This window comes from Mobula birostris, chromosome 22 (assembly GCF_030028105.1).
Source record: "Mobula birostris isolate sMobBir1 chromosome 22, sMobBir1.hap1, whole genome shotgun sequence".
Classification (NCBI taxonomy): domain Eukaryota; kingdom Metazoa; phylum Chordata; class Chondrichthyes; order Myliobatiformes; family Myliobatidae; genus Mobula; species Mobula birostris.
In genome coordinates, this window is record NC_092391.1 from 25,108,072 (window position 1) to 25,124,768 (window position 16,697).

General features: G+C 40.8%; 1 protein-coding gene across 1 annotated transcript in view; it reads right to left on the reverse strand.

The window, feature by feature from the left end:
- The window catches only part of dync2i2 (dynein 2 intermediate chain 2), a 41,477-nt gene that overhangs the window by 21,584 nt on the left and 3,196 nt on the right, over window positions 1–16,697 (reverse strand). The window lies entirely within an intron of this gene.

Sequence of the window (16,697 nt, forward strand, 5' to 3'; positions counted from 1 at the left end):
TTCCTTCCAAAGCCAATATACTTCACAGGAGGTTAATAAATAAAACAGAATCCTGGCTGAGGTAGCTACAAACAAGTATTTGCAAAATAGTTATTTTGATTTTGAAAATCATTCAGATACTTTGCAGTATCCCAGCCTCTTATTGCCACACTAGAGCTCAAATCATGGCGTGGAACTGCATCTTCTAAAACTTGATTCATAGAAATCCTATCATAGGAGCCAAAAAAACATATATTCTAAATCACTTTTATACCTCAGGAGCAAATTTATACAGAAGCTTTAAAATAGCAAAATTTCACAAGGGACTTCCCAGGAGCGTTATCCAACAAAGCCAAAATATTATAAATGACTCAAATATGAAAAAAAATGCTAGCTACATTCAAGAACCCAGATAGCTTCACTGAGACAAGGGACAGATTTCACCTTTCAGGGCAAGGAAAAATTACAAATCAAGAATACAGAGGGACAGTGGGGTAGATATGAAACAACAAAAATGGAAGGTGTGTGATGAATGCAAGAAGGATTAAATTACAAATTAGACAATTTTGCAATGCAAAAGAGGGTGGTACTGGGATTTAAAGAGATTTAAATATGGCACAGAATCATTCTCAGCATTAACACTGGGACTGGTTTGATAAGAGAAACAAAGGCAGGGCAGAGCATTTCCAAGGAACTCCTCGAAAAAGACTCTGTATTTGATGCAAATGTCCTGACTGTGGACTATTACACATACTTAGCCCGGTATTGCACCACACCGGCATGATGAAAGGTCAAGATGATCAAATGTTAACTAAACAACAAGGTTCTAAACCTTAACGGATAGGACCATCTGATATGAACTTAATTTCATATTCCTCATCTGGAAAGATTAGCACACATCAGGAGAACCAAGGAATGCCATAATCATGACCATCTTCAGTAAAGCAGACAAATCAGACTGCTATAATCGTAGAGGACAATTACATTGCCTTCTAAAGGAAACACAATTGCAAGGATCATCACCAGACAGCTTCTGCCAGTGGCCACACAGCTGCTACCTGTGCTGATTCCATTCAAGATACACTATAGACACCATTATCACTGCACAACAACTCAAAGTAGCAAACAAAGAACAGCATTTCTCAACCTGACTTCAACACTTATGAACCAAGAGATATCATGGCAAATCCTTCTCAAATCCGCCTGTCCTCAGAAATTCATCTTTAATCTGTGATTGCTGCATGATAAAATACAAGCCACGGTTCTTTGTGTTTACTACAGATCTTTTACGTGTAGACTGTGGTCAAGCAAATCTGCGTCGCTCCAAACTACTTCACCATCTTGCTCAATGCAATATGGCATCTCACTGCCTCCAACAAGTTTCCATAACTTGTGTGCTGAGTGCACAGCCATGTACGCAAACATCAGGTCTTTAAACCCAGCACAAAGCTTGAAATCTACCAAGTAGCACCACTGTCTGCTGATATACTTTGGAAACATGGCAAGCTACACCATGCAGATCATAGCTCCGCCATGATAACCCCAATGCTATTTCCACAAATTCATCCAAGTTCATTAGGGAAAAAATAAGCCAACTAACATCAACACCTCTTCCAATCCAACATCTACAACATTCAAGGTCTAATGATCTTCAAATGGGTAGCACACATTAGCCACATGCCTGACACACAACTCCCAAAACAGGCATCCAAGCACTGTCACAAGACATTTCAGAGAGGAAAACATTTTAAAGATGTTTTCAATGACCCATCAAATAAAACGTAACATGAACTCATGGGAAACACACACAAAATGCTGGAGGATCTCAGCAGACCAGGCAGCATATATGGAAAAAAAAGTACAGTCAACGGGAAGAGTTTCAGCCCAAAGCGTTGACTATACTTTTTTCCATAGATGCTGCCTGGCCTGCTGAGGTCCTCCAGCATTTTGTGTGTGTTCTTCAGATTTCCAGCAGCTGCAGATTTTCTCTTGTTCAACTCAAGGGAATCCTTATCCCATGATCATTTAAAATAGAAAATAAGTGGAGTTTCAAGAATGGCGGCGCACTGAAAAGTCTGCTTTGCTGAGCTCAGCACTGCAACACTGATAATTTCGCATATAAACCTATCTGTTTCAATTTTTTTAAATGCTCTAATGTCGGATTTAATAACATGAACATTGATGAGTTTTTTTTTTGAGCTGCTTCAACCCTATGCCATCGAAAGGCACTAAAAAGGCGGCAGGATGGACTGCACACAGCGCTCACCAGGGGCTGAGGATCTAGCTGCTGCTAGCTATGCTAACACGTTGGACCTTGCTTTTCGTCAAGTAATTCAAGTTACAGAGAACATATCCAAAATAATGGATGAGAAGCTGGCTCCACTCTCTCCAACACTCCAAAACCACACATTGGAGCTTAAAAATCTTGATACAAGAACGACCGAAGCTGAGGGCCGAGTCTCCGCGGTAGAGACTGTAGCTGATCAGCCCCAAAGCTGCGTTCAGGCGCTAGAAAAGCAAGTTCAAAGCCTGTCTGACCATATCGATGATCTTGAGAACAGAGGCAGGAGAAAGAATATACGAATCATTGGTCTACCTGAAGGTTCAGAAGGCAGCCAACCGGCGAAGTTTTTTTGAGGGCTGGCTCCCTAATTTCCTTGATTTGGAAACGAAGGCTGGACGCATTAAAATGGAAAATACTCACCGTACGCTGGCACCAAAACCGGGCCCAAGCCAATGCCCTCGACTCGTGCAGTTCTACAATTTCGGTGATTAGCAAAGAGTGATGGAGACTTCGAGGCACCGTGGGACTGATGCCCAGGCTTTAATATATGAGGGATCCAGGCTTATGTTTTTTCAAGATTTTTCGGCAGCTGTTATTCAGAAGCGCAAGGAATTTGACCAGGTAAAGAAGCGGCTAACAGAATCCGGAATCCAGTACCTTATGCTATACCCAGCGGTGCTGAAAATCACCTACAACAGGATCACCAAGATACTTGATTCTCCTGGCAAAGCTAAAACTTTTGTGGACACACTGGGCTAAAGAATATATACAGTATATTGTGTAGCCCTGGTTATGGACGATAACATGCTCGATGGTCGCTTTATTTTACCTTTTCATTACTCAACGGCAAGGTATCTTATAGGATGGGTAATGTGTTTGTTTTGATTGATACAGTTTCATTATTGGTTTAAATTAGCAGTGCTGCTGCAGCTTGAAGGAGATTAAATATGACGGTAACAAATCGGTGGATTGATAAATTATGCCGTTTTCATTTTTGATTATGTTAAATGCCACATTGGCAGTGGGGCAGAATATGGGGTGCTAGAAGGTTCAGATATCCTCTTTAAGTGTGGGGCAAGTCCTCTTGTTTGCATTGTTGGCACTTTTTTTTGTGGGTTTTTTAAAATTTACTTATTGCTGCTCAGCTGACCTTAAATTGGGTTTCTTCTCCTCGGGAGTCACATGATTGTTATAAAGGGTTATGACCCCAGTAATATATTCAAATTGTGCACTTGGAACGTTAAGGGGAGTCATTCACCAATCAAGAGAAAGAAAATCCTACTAAACCTGAAAAAGTAAAGGGTTATTGCGGGAGTCATTTAAGTGATAAAGAACATCTAAAACTACAGCAGAGTGGATTTGATCAAGTCTATTTTTCATCTTTTAATACCAGGAGTAGGGGGTGCCCATTTTAATTAAGAAAAACTTACCTTTTAAGTTATTAGACTGCATTAAGGATAAGTATGGGAGATTTGTGATTGTTAAGGCTTCAATATATGGAGAGGAATATGGTATTCTCAATGCTTACCGCTCTCCAGCTCACCCTCTCAAATTCCTAACAAATGCCTTTTCCAAACTTACAAGCTTTTCAATACAAAACATTATTGTAGGTGGGGATTTTAATTGTCTCATGGACTCATTGATGGACAGAGTGCCTAGTGGTCCCCCATTGCTCTCCTCACAGTCCAAACAAATCATGGGCTTATGTGGATAACTAGGACTTGTGGATGTCTGGAGGTTGTTACATCCCTCAGACAAAGACTTCACATTTTTTTTTCTAATCCACAGAAGTATTATACCAGAATAGACTTTTTCTAACCACCAAAATGCTCCTAGATTTAGTTGTATCCTGCACAATTGGAAATATTGCTATTTCTGACCATGCAGCGGTATATTTAAATATTAAGCCCAAAGATAATTCAGCACGATCTAGACATTGGAGGCTGAATCCTTTTATTCTAAAGGATAATAAATATATACACTACTTTACTTCCGAATTCAAAATTTTCCTATGTATCCAAAATTTTCCTATTTTCCAAATCAGCTAGTAGTCCATCGATGCTCTGGGAAACCGCAAGGGGATTAATTATCTCCTACTCTGCTAGTAAGAAGCGACAAGCTGCGGAACAGCAGCATCTAGTGCAAGCAAGGCTTGCGGCAGCTGAAAAGGATTATATTAATAAGCCTGCTGCAGCCAAGTTACAGAATATCACAGCCCTAAGCTATACACTAAACTCTTTACTTACACAAGCAGCCAAAAGAAAATTGACATTTGCTAAACAACAATTGTTTGAACATGGTGAGAAACCAGGTAGGCATTTGGCTTATTTAGCTAGAAAGAAAAATGCCTCTCAGACTATTGCTTCAATTAGGGATGGGACAGGAGCCCTCACTAGTAATTCTAAAATGATTAATGTTGTGTTTAAGAATTTTTATTCTAAACTGTATCAATCCGACCAATGTAATCATGGACAATTTAGGATGGAGTCCTCTTTCAGGAATTTAGATCTCCTAGGCATTTCTTCTAAACAAGAGTCCCTCCTCAATGCTCCGTTATCTATACATGAGATACAGGAAGCTGTGAGATAGCTCCAAAGTGGGACGGCCCCTGGTCCAGATGGACTCACCAGTGAATTCTATAAAGAGTTCACAGGGTTATTATCAGAGCCTATGCTAAACATGTTCAATCATGCATTTGATTGTGGTCTCCTCGCACCATCATTGAGAGAAGCTAATATTGCCCTAGTTCTTAAGGAAAGAGTCCTGAAGATTGTGCCTCCTACAGGCCTATTACATTATTAAATGTTGAGTTTAAAATCTTAGCTAAAATCTTAGCATTGCAATTAAAAACTGTATCACCTTTTATCATAAAAGAGGATCAAATGGGTTTTGTAAAAGGCCGTAGATCATCTAACAATATCAGAAGATTACTTAATATGATTCAGGCAAGTCAGCAACAGGCAGTGGACGGCATGGTGGTTTCCTTAGATACAGAAAAGGCCTTTGATTGTGTCGAATGGCCGTATCTTTTTTTCACTTTAGAACGATTTGGTTTGGGCAATAATTTTATTAAGTGGGTGAAGGTTCTTTATAATGACCCTTTGGCTGCGATTCTCACTAATGGTATTAGGTGGGATAATTTTAGTATTCTGAGGAGCAGCCGGCAGGGCTGCCCTTTATCACCACTACTTTTCACACTAGTGATCCAGCCATTGGCTGAGGCTATTCGGCGAGTCTCCAAAATATCTGCTCCAGACGTAGGACTAAAGTCACATAAAATTACATTATATGTGGATGATGTTCTAATTTTCTTAACAAACCCTGCTATATCAGTGCACCACCCTATACAATGCATCAGTTCATTTAGCACCTTTTCAGGTTATATAATCAACTTTACTAAATCAGAGGCTATGCCTCTGGGGAATCTGCAGCAGGTACCTGACACCTAGGGTGTTTTCCCCTTTAAATGGTCACAGACAGGCTTTGTTTACTTAGGCATATTTATCACACCTACGTTTGATCAATTGTTCAAAGCTAACTTTACACAGTTATTTGACAAAATCAAACAGAATCTTGAGCGATGGAGCACTCTTCCCATTTCTTGGCTTGGCCGAATATCCTTGCTCAAAATGAACATTCTTCCTCATCTGCTCTACCCAATACGAATGATTCCAGTCATCTTCACCCAACAAATTCTTAAAAAAAATAAATGGCTGGTTTGTTTCTTTCATCTGGAACAACAGAAGACCCTGTATTAAAATGTCTAAGTTACAGCTTCCTAGTAGTCTAGGGAGTCTGGATTTTCCAGACATCAAAAACTATTAAGTTCCTTTTTATCCTATGTGGTTGACTGGGTTTGCAGGGACCCCAGCACAAGCAAAATGCCCTCTTATTAATTTGCTTTTCCTCAAGAAGATGAAACTAGTTAAGGAATATTGTCGCAATTCAATAACAATTAACACAGTCAGGGCTTGGAGGGTGGTGCGACAAATTGAGGGCAACGCAGCGGAAATATCACCCTTCACTCCAATAACCGGCAGTCCAGATTTTCAGCCTGGCATAATGGATTCTGGATTTAAACTTTGGATTTCTAAGGGTATTTTCCATCTAGGAGATTTGTTTGATGAAGGAATGATGATGTCTTTTAGTCAAATAGTACAGAAATTTAACATATCCAACAAGGATCTTTTTCCATTTATTTCACATAAGAGATTATATACAGAAAAACACATCATTGTTAACTGATTTCTATAGTTCTGACATAGAAAAGAGGGTGTTTCGTTCTAAGGCTGAAGTCTCTATTAGTACTTTTTACAGTATCCTGAGAGAATGTTCTTGTGAAGAGGCTGAGCAGCTGGGAAGGGTCTGGGAGGAAGAACTGGGAGTAGAAATTACAGCTGAAACATAGGAAGACATCTGTGATAATGCAAAGAAGATTTCAGTTTGTAATAGAACTAAAGCATTGCAACTCAAAATTCTGCACAGAGCCTATCTGACTCCAGATCGTCTCTCAAAATTTAAGACGGGGGTTTCTCCAATGTGTTCTAAGTGTAAAGTAAATACTGGAACTTTCACCCACTGTTTTTGGACTTGTCCCAAACTTCAGGCATACTGGAGTGATATTTTGGGTGAAATGGAAAAGATTCTGAAGATGGAGCCTGAAATGGACCCAGTGTCTTTTCTCTTAGGCTTACCCAGCAGTCGTATCATTAATGCACATCAGAAAAAACTTTTGAACATCCTGACTTTTTGTGCGCGGAAGAACATTTTACTCTGTTGGATATCCGATAAGGCCCCTGGACTTTCTGGTTGGCATAAATTAATCATGGAATACATTCCTTTGGACTTTTGGACATGTATGGTACACTCAAAAATAAATAGTTTTCATAAAACATGGCAACCTTTTCTGCAGTACATAGATGTAAACCTGTCTGCTATACTAATAAGGGCGTTTGTATAGGATGTTGTGGTGATGTCTATATTTTGTTGGAAGTGTTCTGATACCTGATATCTGTGATGGGAAGAAATGTAAATGTAAGTGTACCTGGAAATTGAAAGTTTTGTTATACTGAGCAAAAAAAATAAATAAATATTTTTTTAAAAAAAGAAAATATGTAATTGGGAATGCAGCACATACTTCTTCAAAAGAAGCACACAGAGGCCAAGTGAAGATGATGGATAAGTGCATAACTACAAAACAGTCCAACTACTCACTTGATAAAACATCACCTTCACCTAAGGTTACATCTACCAACTCCACACAAGGCTCATCAGCTGCCCCAGAACCCACATAACCTGAGTGGAAGCAAATCATCCTCGACCCAAAAGGGCTGCATAAGAATTGGAGTTGCAGATTCAATCTGAAAGAGTTCATGCCAAATCTGAAAGCTTAGGCTTTCAAAATGTACAAGATTTGGGACATATTAGAAATGGGCAGGAATGTTTATTGGTCAATCTTAATGCTGTGGCTGTCATGGAAAGTGATCTTTCAGAATCAAATATTCTAATAAGAGAAACATTTCAAGAGTACTTAAAAAGTTACGGTATTAAACTAAAGAAATATAGTTGCACAAAGACAGATATAGATCAAAAGACTGAATACAGAAAAATCAAAGAATTACTTAAAAGATTAAGAAAGGAAAATTAAGAGTGCAAACTAAAGCTAGCCAAAAAACAAAATAATCATTGCAAGAGTTTAAAAAGTCAACAAAGCAACTAGAAAACTGGTCTACTAGAAAATGAATGAATAATACTCCAAAAAATTACCTTGAACACATTTTAGAAATTCTTCACCCTCAGACTCAAATACTATTAATTATTCCAATATAAACTGGAATAAAGTTGCCATAATTACCCGAAGCATTTGCTCTTAGTGGTCTGTATGCACATTTGCTACTCTATATTTCTCCTATGTGTTAGAGGCCTATACAATACACCTAGCAGCATTATGCTCCCTCTACTGTTGCTTGGTTAACTACTTTATTTTGTTTGATTGAGATGCAGCACAGAATAGGCCCTTTCAGCCCTTCAAGTCACACCACCCAGCAGCCCTCAATATAACCCTTGTCTAATTGCTGGACAATTTACAATGACCCTATCAACCCATTCATCTTTGGACTATGGGAGGAAACTGGAGCACCCAGAGGAAACCCATGCAATGTCGTGCCATCAGACCATGCTCTCACATGGTTCACTGACTAGCCTATGTACCAGACACTGCACGCTCATATTATACATAGTAAACCAAATTAAACTATATGTAATTTTTGTTTAAATGCACACCAGTAAAAATAAGCATGCTAACCTAATCTGGCATGAACAGTGTTGTAGCTAATAAAGCCCCTATCTCACGATACCAGAGCCCTAGGCTCAGTCCTGAGTTTGGATACAATTGGTGTAGAGCAGGGTCCCCAACCTTTTTTGCACCGTGGACCAGTTTAATATTGACAATATTCTTGCGGGCCGGCCGACCGGGGGGTGGGGGGTGTTCAGAATATAGGTGATAAGTCAACTTTAAGTCACTTATAAGTGGCTAATACACTCAATTTCATTTCTAAAGGGGTTTATCTAACGAATTTAATATTAAACACACAGCACATAATTTTCCTCACATGATCATCGGCAATCACCTCTGATCTGGGTCGACATTTACGTGTCGGGCGGCACCTAATTAATTAGCTTAAAAGTTGCTGGTGAACGCAGCAGGCCAGGCGACATCTCTAGGAAGAGGTGCAGTCGGTGTTTCAGGCCGAAACCCTTCATCAGTCCTGATGAAGGGTCTCGGCCTGAAACGTCGACTGCACCTCTTCCTACAGATGCTGCCTGGCCTGCTGCGTTCACCAGCAAATTTTATGTGTGTTGCTTGAATTTCCAGCATCTGCAGAATTCCTGTTGTTTGTTGTTTGTTAATTAATTAGCTTGTTTATTTTGGCTTTTTTCTTAAAGATGTGCTGGGTGTGCTCCAGCTACCGCTGTACCGCTGCATTCTTCACGGCCCACAGGTTGGGGACCACTGAATTATAAGTCACTTATAAGTCAATAGCATCATAACATTTTAAGTAATGTTTGGATATTAAACACACAGCACATATTTTCCCCGTATGAAGATATAAAATCATTGCAACACACCAATATCGCTGAATCAGTGGGAGCCCTGGGCTTGTTTCCCTGAAACGAGACGGTCCTATCGAGGGCTGAGGGGAGACAGCGATACTCGAACGGGGTTTCTTATGTCCAGTCTATTCCGCAATTTAGTTTTCGTTGCATTCATTGCAGAAAACCCCGCTTCGCAGCAATATGATTTTGGAAATGGAAGCAACGTTTTCAGTACTTTCGTGGTTATCTCAGGATATTCAGCCTTGACTCTGATCCAGAATGCCGGCAGGGATGTTATTTCAAACATACTTTTCAGACCACCATCATTTGCAAGCTTGAGGAGTTGATCTTTTTCTCGTGCTGACATGGAAGATTCACCAGAAACATTCACAAATGGGTCACGGACCCATTCCTTTGCACATCTTGGGTCATTTGCGTCTTGGGTCACTGATGACCTCACATGCGTTAAAGTTCAACAGTGGGCGCGACAGGGAATGAGGAAAGGTGCATCTGACTCATATCGTTTCATATCGCCAAATCATATTGTTTCCTCGCGGCCCGGTACCGGTCCGCGGCCCAGTGGTTGGGGATCACTGCTCTACATCCCCATTTTACCTTCATTGTCTTATTATTTTTCCCTGAGTCTCTCTTATGCTTGTAAACTTTGCCCTTTTCAAAAATCTTTTTCTTCCTGAATCACCTCCTCACCAAAACCCTTGCTTTTGGTTTCCAGCTTAGCTTTCCATTCTGGTTCTATCCTAAGGCTCCCAAGCCTCTACCAAGCTTAAACCCCATCAGAATTAATAAAAATGACCAGAAAGGAAAAATTAGAGGCAGCAAATGGCTTTATGAAAAGAAAATCTTTTTGACCAGTTTATTGGAGTCCTTTGAAGAAATAGCATGTGCTGTGGATACAGGGACTCCGCTGGATGAACAGTACTTGGATTTGCAGAAAAAATATTGATAAAGTGTTGCATCAAAGATAATGCAGAAAATAAAAGCTCATTGTGTAGGAAATAACATGACATGGATAGAAAATTGGCCCGCTAACAAGGAAGTCAGCATAAATGGGTCTTTATCTGATTAGCAAGATATAGAGTGTGCCATGGCGATTTGTGCTAGGGCCTCAACTTACTAAACTTACATAACTAACTTGGATAAAAACATCCAAGGAATATAGATAGATTAGGTGACTGGGCAATATTTGGGAAAACGTGAAACAGTCCATTTTGGAAGTAGAATAAACCACTTTATTGAAACGCCAGGGATTGCAAATCTCAAAGGTGCAGAGGATTCTGAAAGTGTTAGTGTTTGATTGCTGAAGGCTGATATACAGGTACAGAAAGTACACAATTAAGAAAGCCAACAAAATAAATGTCCATATCCAGCTCTCCTCACAACAATATAGGGTGCTTTAGTTTTATAAGCAATTAGCATGAATACTGTACATTTGAAGTAACATACACAGTACTGATCTCCTTATCCAAGGAAGGATGCAAATGTTTTCTAGGCAATTTTGAGTAGTTTATTCAAATACCTGGAATGGGCAAGTCGTCCTTAGAGGGAAGTTTGAATAGGCTGGGCTAGTTTCCCTTGGAATTCCGATAGGTGAGAAGGTACTTGATTTAAGCATATACAATCCTAAGCAATCTTGAATGAGATGGCTATGAAGAGCATGTTTTCTCTTGTAGCAGAATAATGAGTTAGTGGAGTCACTGTTTCAACTTGGGGGAATAGGAGAGGTATAGCTCATAAGAAAGAGGAGGCATTTTTTCCACCCCTCAGAGGGTTGGAGGTGTTTGGAACTCTTCCCCAAAGATTGATGAAAGCCAAGTCTTTGAACATTTTTGGGTAGAAGTACATAGTTGTTCGTCCATCGTTGACATCGATGAGGACCTCGACACCATAATGATGGTGTCGAGACTAGCGCGTGATTTGGATTTAAGCGAGGGAGAGTTGCGCAGCGTCAGCGTCACTCTCTCTTCCCAATTCCCATCTGGGTCCAGTGGCAAGACAGAGTCTAGACGGCTGGAGATGGGATTAGGCGCAGTGGATGACCAGGACATCTTCTGTGTCTTGTCCTGCTCTACACGTTCCGCGACGCTTGCAGAGACCGCTTTCTTGACCGTTGGACCTTCCATTGGTCTCGTCCGCTCAATCCGCCGGAGTCTGTCTTCACATGCTGGGATAGACAACTCCCTATCTCACCGAGGGTTTGAGACCCGTCGGCTACCCTCACCTGGTTTAGCTGGCTTGTCGAAGCCGTTGCCCGGGGTGTGGCCGCTGTCGCATGCAAACAGCTACGAGGAGCCACACGTGAGAGCTGAGTATTACTGTGATTATTAATTATTAATACATACGGTGTATTTTGATAACACAGTTAAGAAGTACCAAGGGTAGATGAGAATGCTGAGTTCATGGTATAATCAGATCAATCATAATCTTATTAAATAGTAAAGCAGCCTCAAGAGACTGAGTGGTCCACTTCTGGTCCTAATTCATAAGCCTGTAATTTTACACAGGGGTTGAATGTATTGGAACAAACAGGTTTATAGTCAAGAACTTCAGAAACAGGTGAAATAAGACAAGGCAGCAAAGTTAAAGAGGTAAAAACAAGTAGTCTTAATAACCATGCAAATATAACATTTAAAGCCCATCTTAGAAAAAGTGGTGGAGAAAAAGTGAGTGTCTTTTTATCACAGAGATTGCAATACCAACATTGCCTTCAGGGAGAAAGAGACTGTGGGAATGAGCAAAGATAATATCCTTATGCCTCAGGACTCGCTCATTTTATTTCTAGATAACCACACTCATTCTATTTCTGGTGTTCCCACAACCAGTGGTCTCACATTAAGAACTCTTTATCTTGCTATTTCATACTCAGTTATTTATATTTGCATTTGCACAGTTTGTTGCTCACTTAATGAAACAATGGTGTGGACATGCCCATCCTCGTTTTCAAACCAGGCTGCTCAAGGAATTAATGGGAGGTAAAAAAGTAAACTTCTAGGTCCACTTTTGAAATAAATAAGGCAAGTGCAGACTTAATGGAGTTTCAAATAAATCATTGAGAAGATCACGGATGAAGCCATAAAGAACTTGACTTTATTTAACTACAAGTCCACTTATCCAATGACTACTCCAAATAAACTGCACATCAGATGCAATCTCACTGGCTCTCCACTCAGATTTGAACCACCCGGACAGCAGCAACACCTAGGTTAGGCTGCTATATATTTATTTCAGCTCAGCATTCAACACTTATCAACCCCACAGTACTAACCAACAAACTTCAAAATCTGGGCCTTTGTACTCTCCCTGCAACTGGATCCTTGACTTCCTTTCAGGAGACCACAGTCAGTGTAGATCAGAAAAACACCTCTTCCTCACTGATAATCAATACAGGCACACTTCAAGGATGCATGCTTAGCCCAATGCTCTACCCATCTACCCTCATGACTTTGTGGCTAAGTAGAGGTCAAACACCATCTATAAACTAAATGATAATACAACTGTTATTGGCAGAATCTCAGACAATGATGACAAGATGTGTGATACCAACCAATTGATCATGAACTTCAGTGAGGGGAGGTCAGAAGAATATACACCAACCCTCATTGATGTGTCAGCAGTGAAAAAAGCAGTGAGAATTTTGAAGATCAGGTTGGAGGAGCAACACCTCATATACCATCTGGGTAGTCTCCAGCCCTTTGGTATGAACACAGAATTCTCCAACTTCCGGTAATTCCCTCCCTCTCTCTTCCCCTATCGCTCTGTCCCCTCCCCCAGCTGCCTATCACCTCCCTCATGGTTCCACCTCCTTCTGCTACCCATCGTGTTTTCCTCTATTCCTTCTTCACCTTTCCTGCCTATCATCTTCCTGCTTCCCCTCCCCCACCCCTTTACCTTTCCCCTTACTGGTTTTTCACCTGACACCTACCAGCCTTCTCCTTCCCACCCTCCCCCCACCTTGTTTATAGGGCCTCTGCCCCTTCCCTCTTCAGTCCTGAGGAAGGGTTCCGGCCCGAAACATTGACTGATCGTTTCCACAGATGCTGCCCGACCTGCTGAGTTCCTCCAGCATGTTGTGAGAAGTTTGAAGCCCTGGGCTCCAACATCTCAGAAAATCTGTCCTGGGCCTAATATATTGATGTCATCACAAAGGCAGCAGCTATGCCTCATTAGGAGTTTGAGATTTGTTACATCACCAAAGACTCTAGCAAATATCTACAGATGCACAGTGCGGAGCATTCCGAGAGGTTGCATCACCGATTGGTATGGAGGCTCCAATGAACAGTCCACCATCTCATCGTTAAGGACATCTAAAGTTTGTGCCTCGCTGGGGACCCTCACCATTCAGGACATGCCAACAAAGAGAAGGTACGGGAGTATGAAGATGCACATTCCAAATTTATTTACTTTTTTTTAATAAAAAAAGAAACAGCTTCTTCCCCTCCATCATCAGATTTCTCAATGGGCCATAAATATCACCTCACTGTTTTGCTCTCTCTCTTTGCACTATTTTATACAAATTTCTTATTGTAATTCATAGCAATTGTTTTATATATTGCAATGTACTGCTGCCACAAAACAATAAATTCAATGACATGTCAGTAATAAACCAGATTCTGATTCTGCATTGTACTGAAGAGGCAAGTGGAATGAAGTTGCATTCAAATAACTATCAGGGAGTTCAAATATGTTTGAAAATTGACCTCAGATTTGTTTGGGACTGTGTCAAAAAAAAACAATCCATGGAAACAAATTGCAAAACCAAACACAATGACGTTGCTGCTTTGATAGATTTGGCAGAAAGTACTGTTTGAGTGTGTGATATCTTAGTACATCACTGCACAAATTCTTTTGCAGGGAGGACAACTATAGTTACTTCTGACAGTCAATCAGATTAAATATGCACAATGTTAACAATAGATAACCAGATTTTGATACTTCAACCACAAATGAATTTGCTAATGTTTACCAGACTAGTTTCTATCAGATCACTATTATACAACAGCAATCCAACAATGACGAATATGGAGGGGATCGTGACTGGGGAATTTGTGTGCTTAACAAGATAATTAGTGGAAATAAAACTTTAAAATCTAATTAATCCTGGAATTGTATGTACCCTATGTAACTTTAAGCACAAGAAAGTGTGGTTTGGGGTTAAAAGGAAGTTAAAATTTGTAAATTTTCATTGCCGTCCCAGCCCATCAAATTTTCAAACAGATTTTCATAAACAAAAGCATCAAAGAAATTTGTATTTGTGGGTCTTTCATTCAAAAGTATTCTGCTTATCTTATATTGTGGGGCCATTGTTATATTTAAACCAAATCAATGGAAGGGAAAATCCAACATTGCTGAGGATATCCAAAAGTGTATGGCTTACTTTTCCCAGTAGTTACAGTGAATTAAATAACATTTTGCTTCAACTCTATTCAATGTATTTGCCTTTTAAATTTAAATGTATAAAAACCAAACATAATTTGACATAAGCAACACACAAAAAATGCTGGAGGACTCAGCAGGTCAGGCAGCATCTACAGAAATGAATAAATTGTCGACGTTTCAGGCCAAGACTCTTCTTCAGGACTGGAAAGGAAGTGGGAAGATGCCTATGGGGTAAAGGGAAGAGGGTTAGCTAGAAGGTGATAGGTGTAGTCGGGTGGGTAGGAAAGATAAGGGCTGGAAAGGAAGGAATCTGATATGAGAGAAGAGTGGACCACAGGAGAAAGGGACCCAGGGGAAGAGGCCAGATTGGGGAACAGAAGAAGAGGAGATGCTATCAGGCTGGAGACTATCCAGACAGAATACAATGTGTTGCTAGACCAGACAAAATACAAGGAGTTGATCCTCTACCCTGACAGTAGCCTCATTTTGGTACATAGGGAGGCAATGGACCAACATATCGGAAGGGGAAAGAGAATTGGAGTTAGGCCACCAGGACGTTCCACTTTTGGTGAATAAAGTGGATGTGCTTGACGTAGTGGTTCCCCAATTTACAATGGATCTCAGTAATGCAGAGGAAGCCTCATTTGGTGCACCAGACACAATAGATGACCCCAGCAAATTTGCAGGTGAACGATTGCCTCACTTGGAAGGACCATTGAGGCCCTTAATGGAGATGAGGGAGGAGGTGAATGGACAGGTACAGAACTTTGGCCACCTGCAGTGATGTGCTGGAGGGAGATTAGTGGGGAGGGATGAATGGACAAGGGAATCATTAAAGGGAGTAATCCTTGTGAAAAGTGGAGGGGGAGGGAGGTTACGATATGTTTGGTGGTAGCATCCCTTTGGAGATGGCGGAAGTTGTGGAGCATGACGAGTTGGATGCAGAGGCTCAAGGGGTGGTAGGTAAGGACAAGAGGAACTCATCACCGTTAAGGCGACTGGAAGATGAGGTGAGCACAGATGTTTGGGAAATAGAGGAGATATGGGTGAGGGCAGCAATGGTGGAGGAAGGGAAACCCTATTCTTTGAAGAAAGAGGACATCTCTGATGTCCTGTAACGTAAAGTCACTTGCTGGGAACAGATGTGGCAGAGACGAAGAAACTGAGAAAAGGGAATAGCATTTTTATAAAAGACATGGGGTGTGAAGAGATATAGTCAAGGTAACCATAGAAATCAGTAGGTTTATAAAAGATGTCGGTCAACAGTTTGCCATATACATGAAGTAAGAATAACAATGCTTGAAATATAAAAACAACCAGAAAATCAGATGAGTATTGCTTGTGCCAATAATAATCACATTTGGCACCTGTTGCTTTGTTCCCTTCATTTATGACCCAAAAGACAGACTTTTTGCCCATCAGATCTATGCAGACTCTCAGAGAATCTCATTTTTCCAATAATTTCCTTGCAAATCTATTCTTTTACACATACCCATTAATATAACCAGTTCTCCAACCAGCCACCCACACAAGTACTTTACAACAGCCAATTAACCTATGAGCCCCACATATTTGAGATGTGTGAGGAAAGCAGAGCCCAGGGAGAAACCCACACAGACACCAGGGAGAATGTGCAAACTCTACATTAATAACACTGGAGTTAAGAGATAGCGGCACTACCTGCAACGGAACTCTACCTTTTCCTCTTTCCTTCTGCCACTGTGGGACAAGTGGAGTTATCCTCTCTGGTTCAGGAGCCTGATGGTTGAGGGGTAATAACTGTCCCTGGACCTGGTGCTGAGAGTCCTGAGGCTCCCGTACCTTCTTCCTGATGGCAGCAGCGTGAAGAGAACATGGCATGGATGGTGGGGGTCCCTGATGATGGATAATGCTTTCCTGTGACAACACTTCAAGTAGATGCGCTCAATGGTGGGAAGAGCTTTAT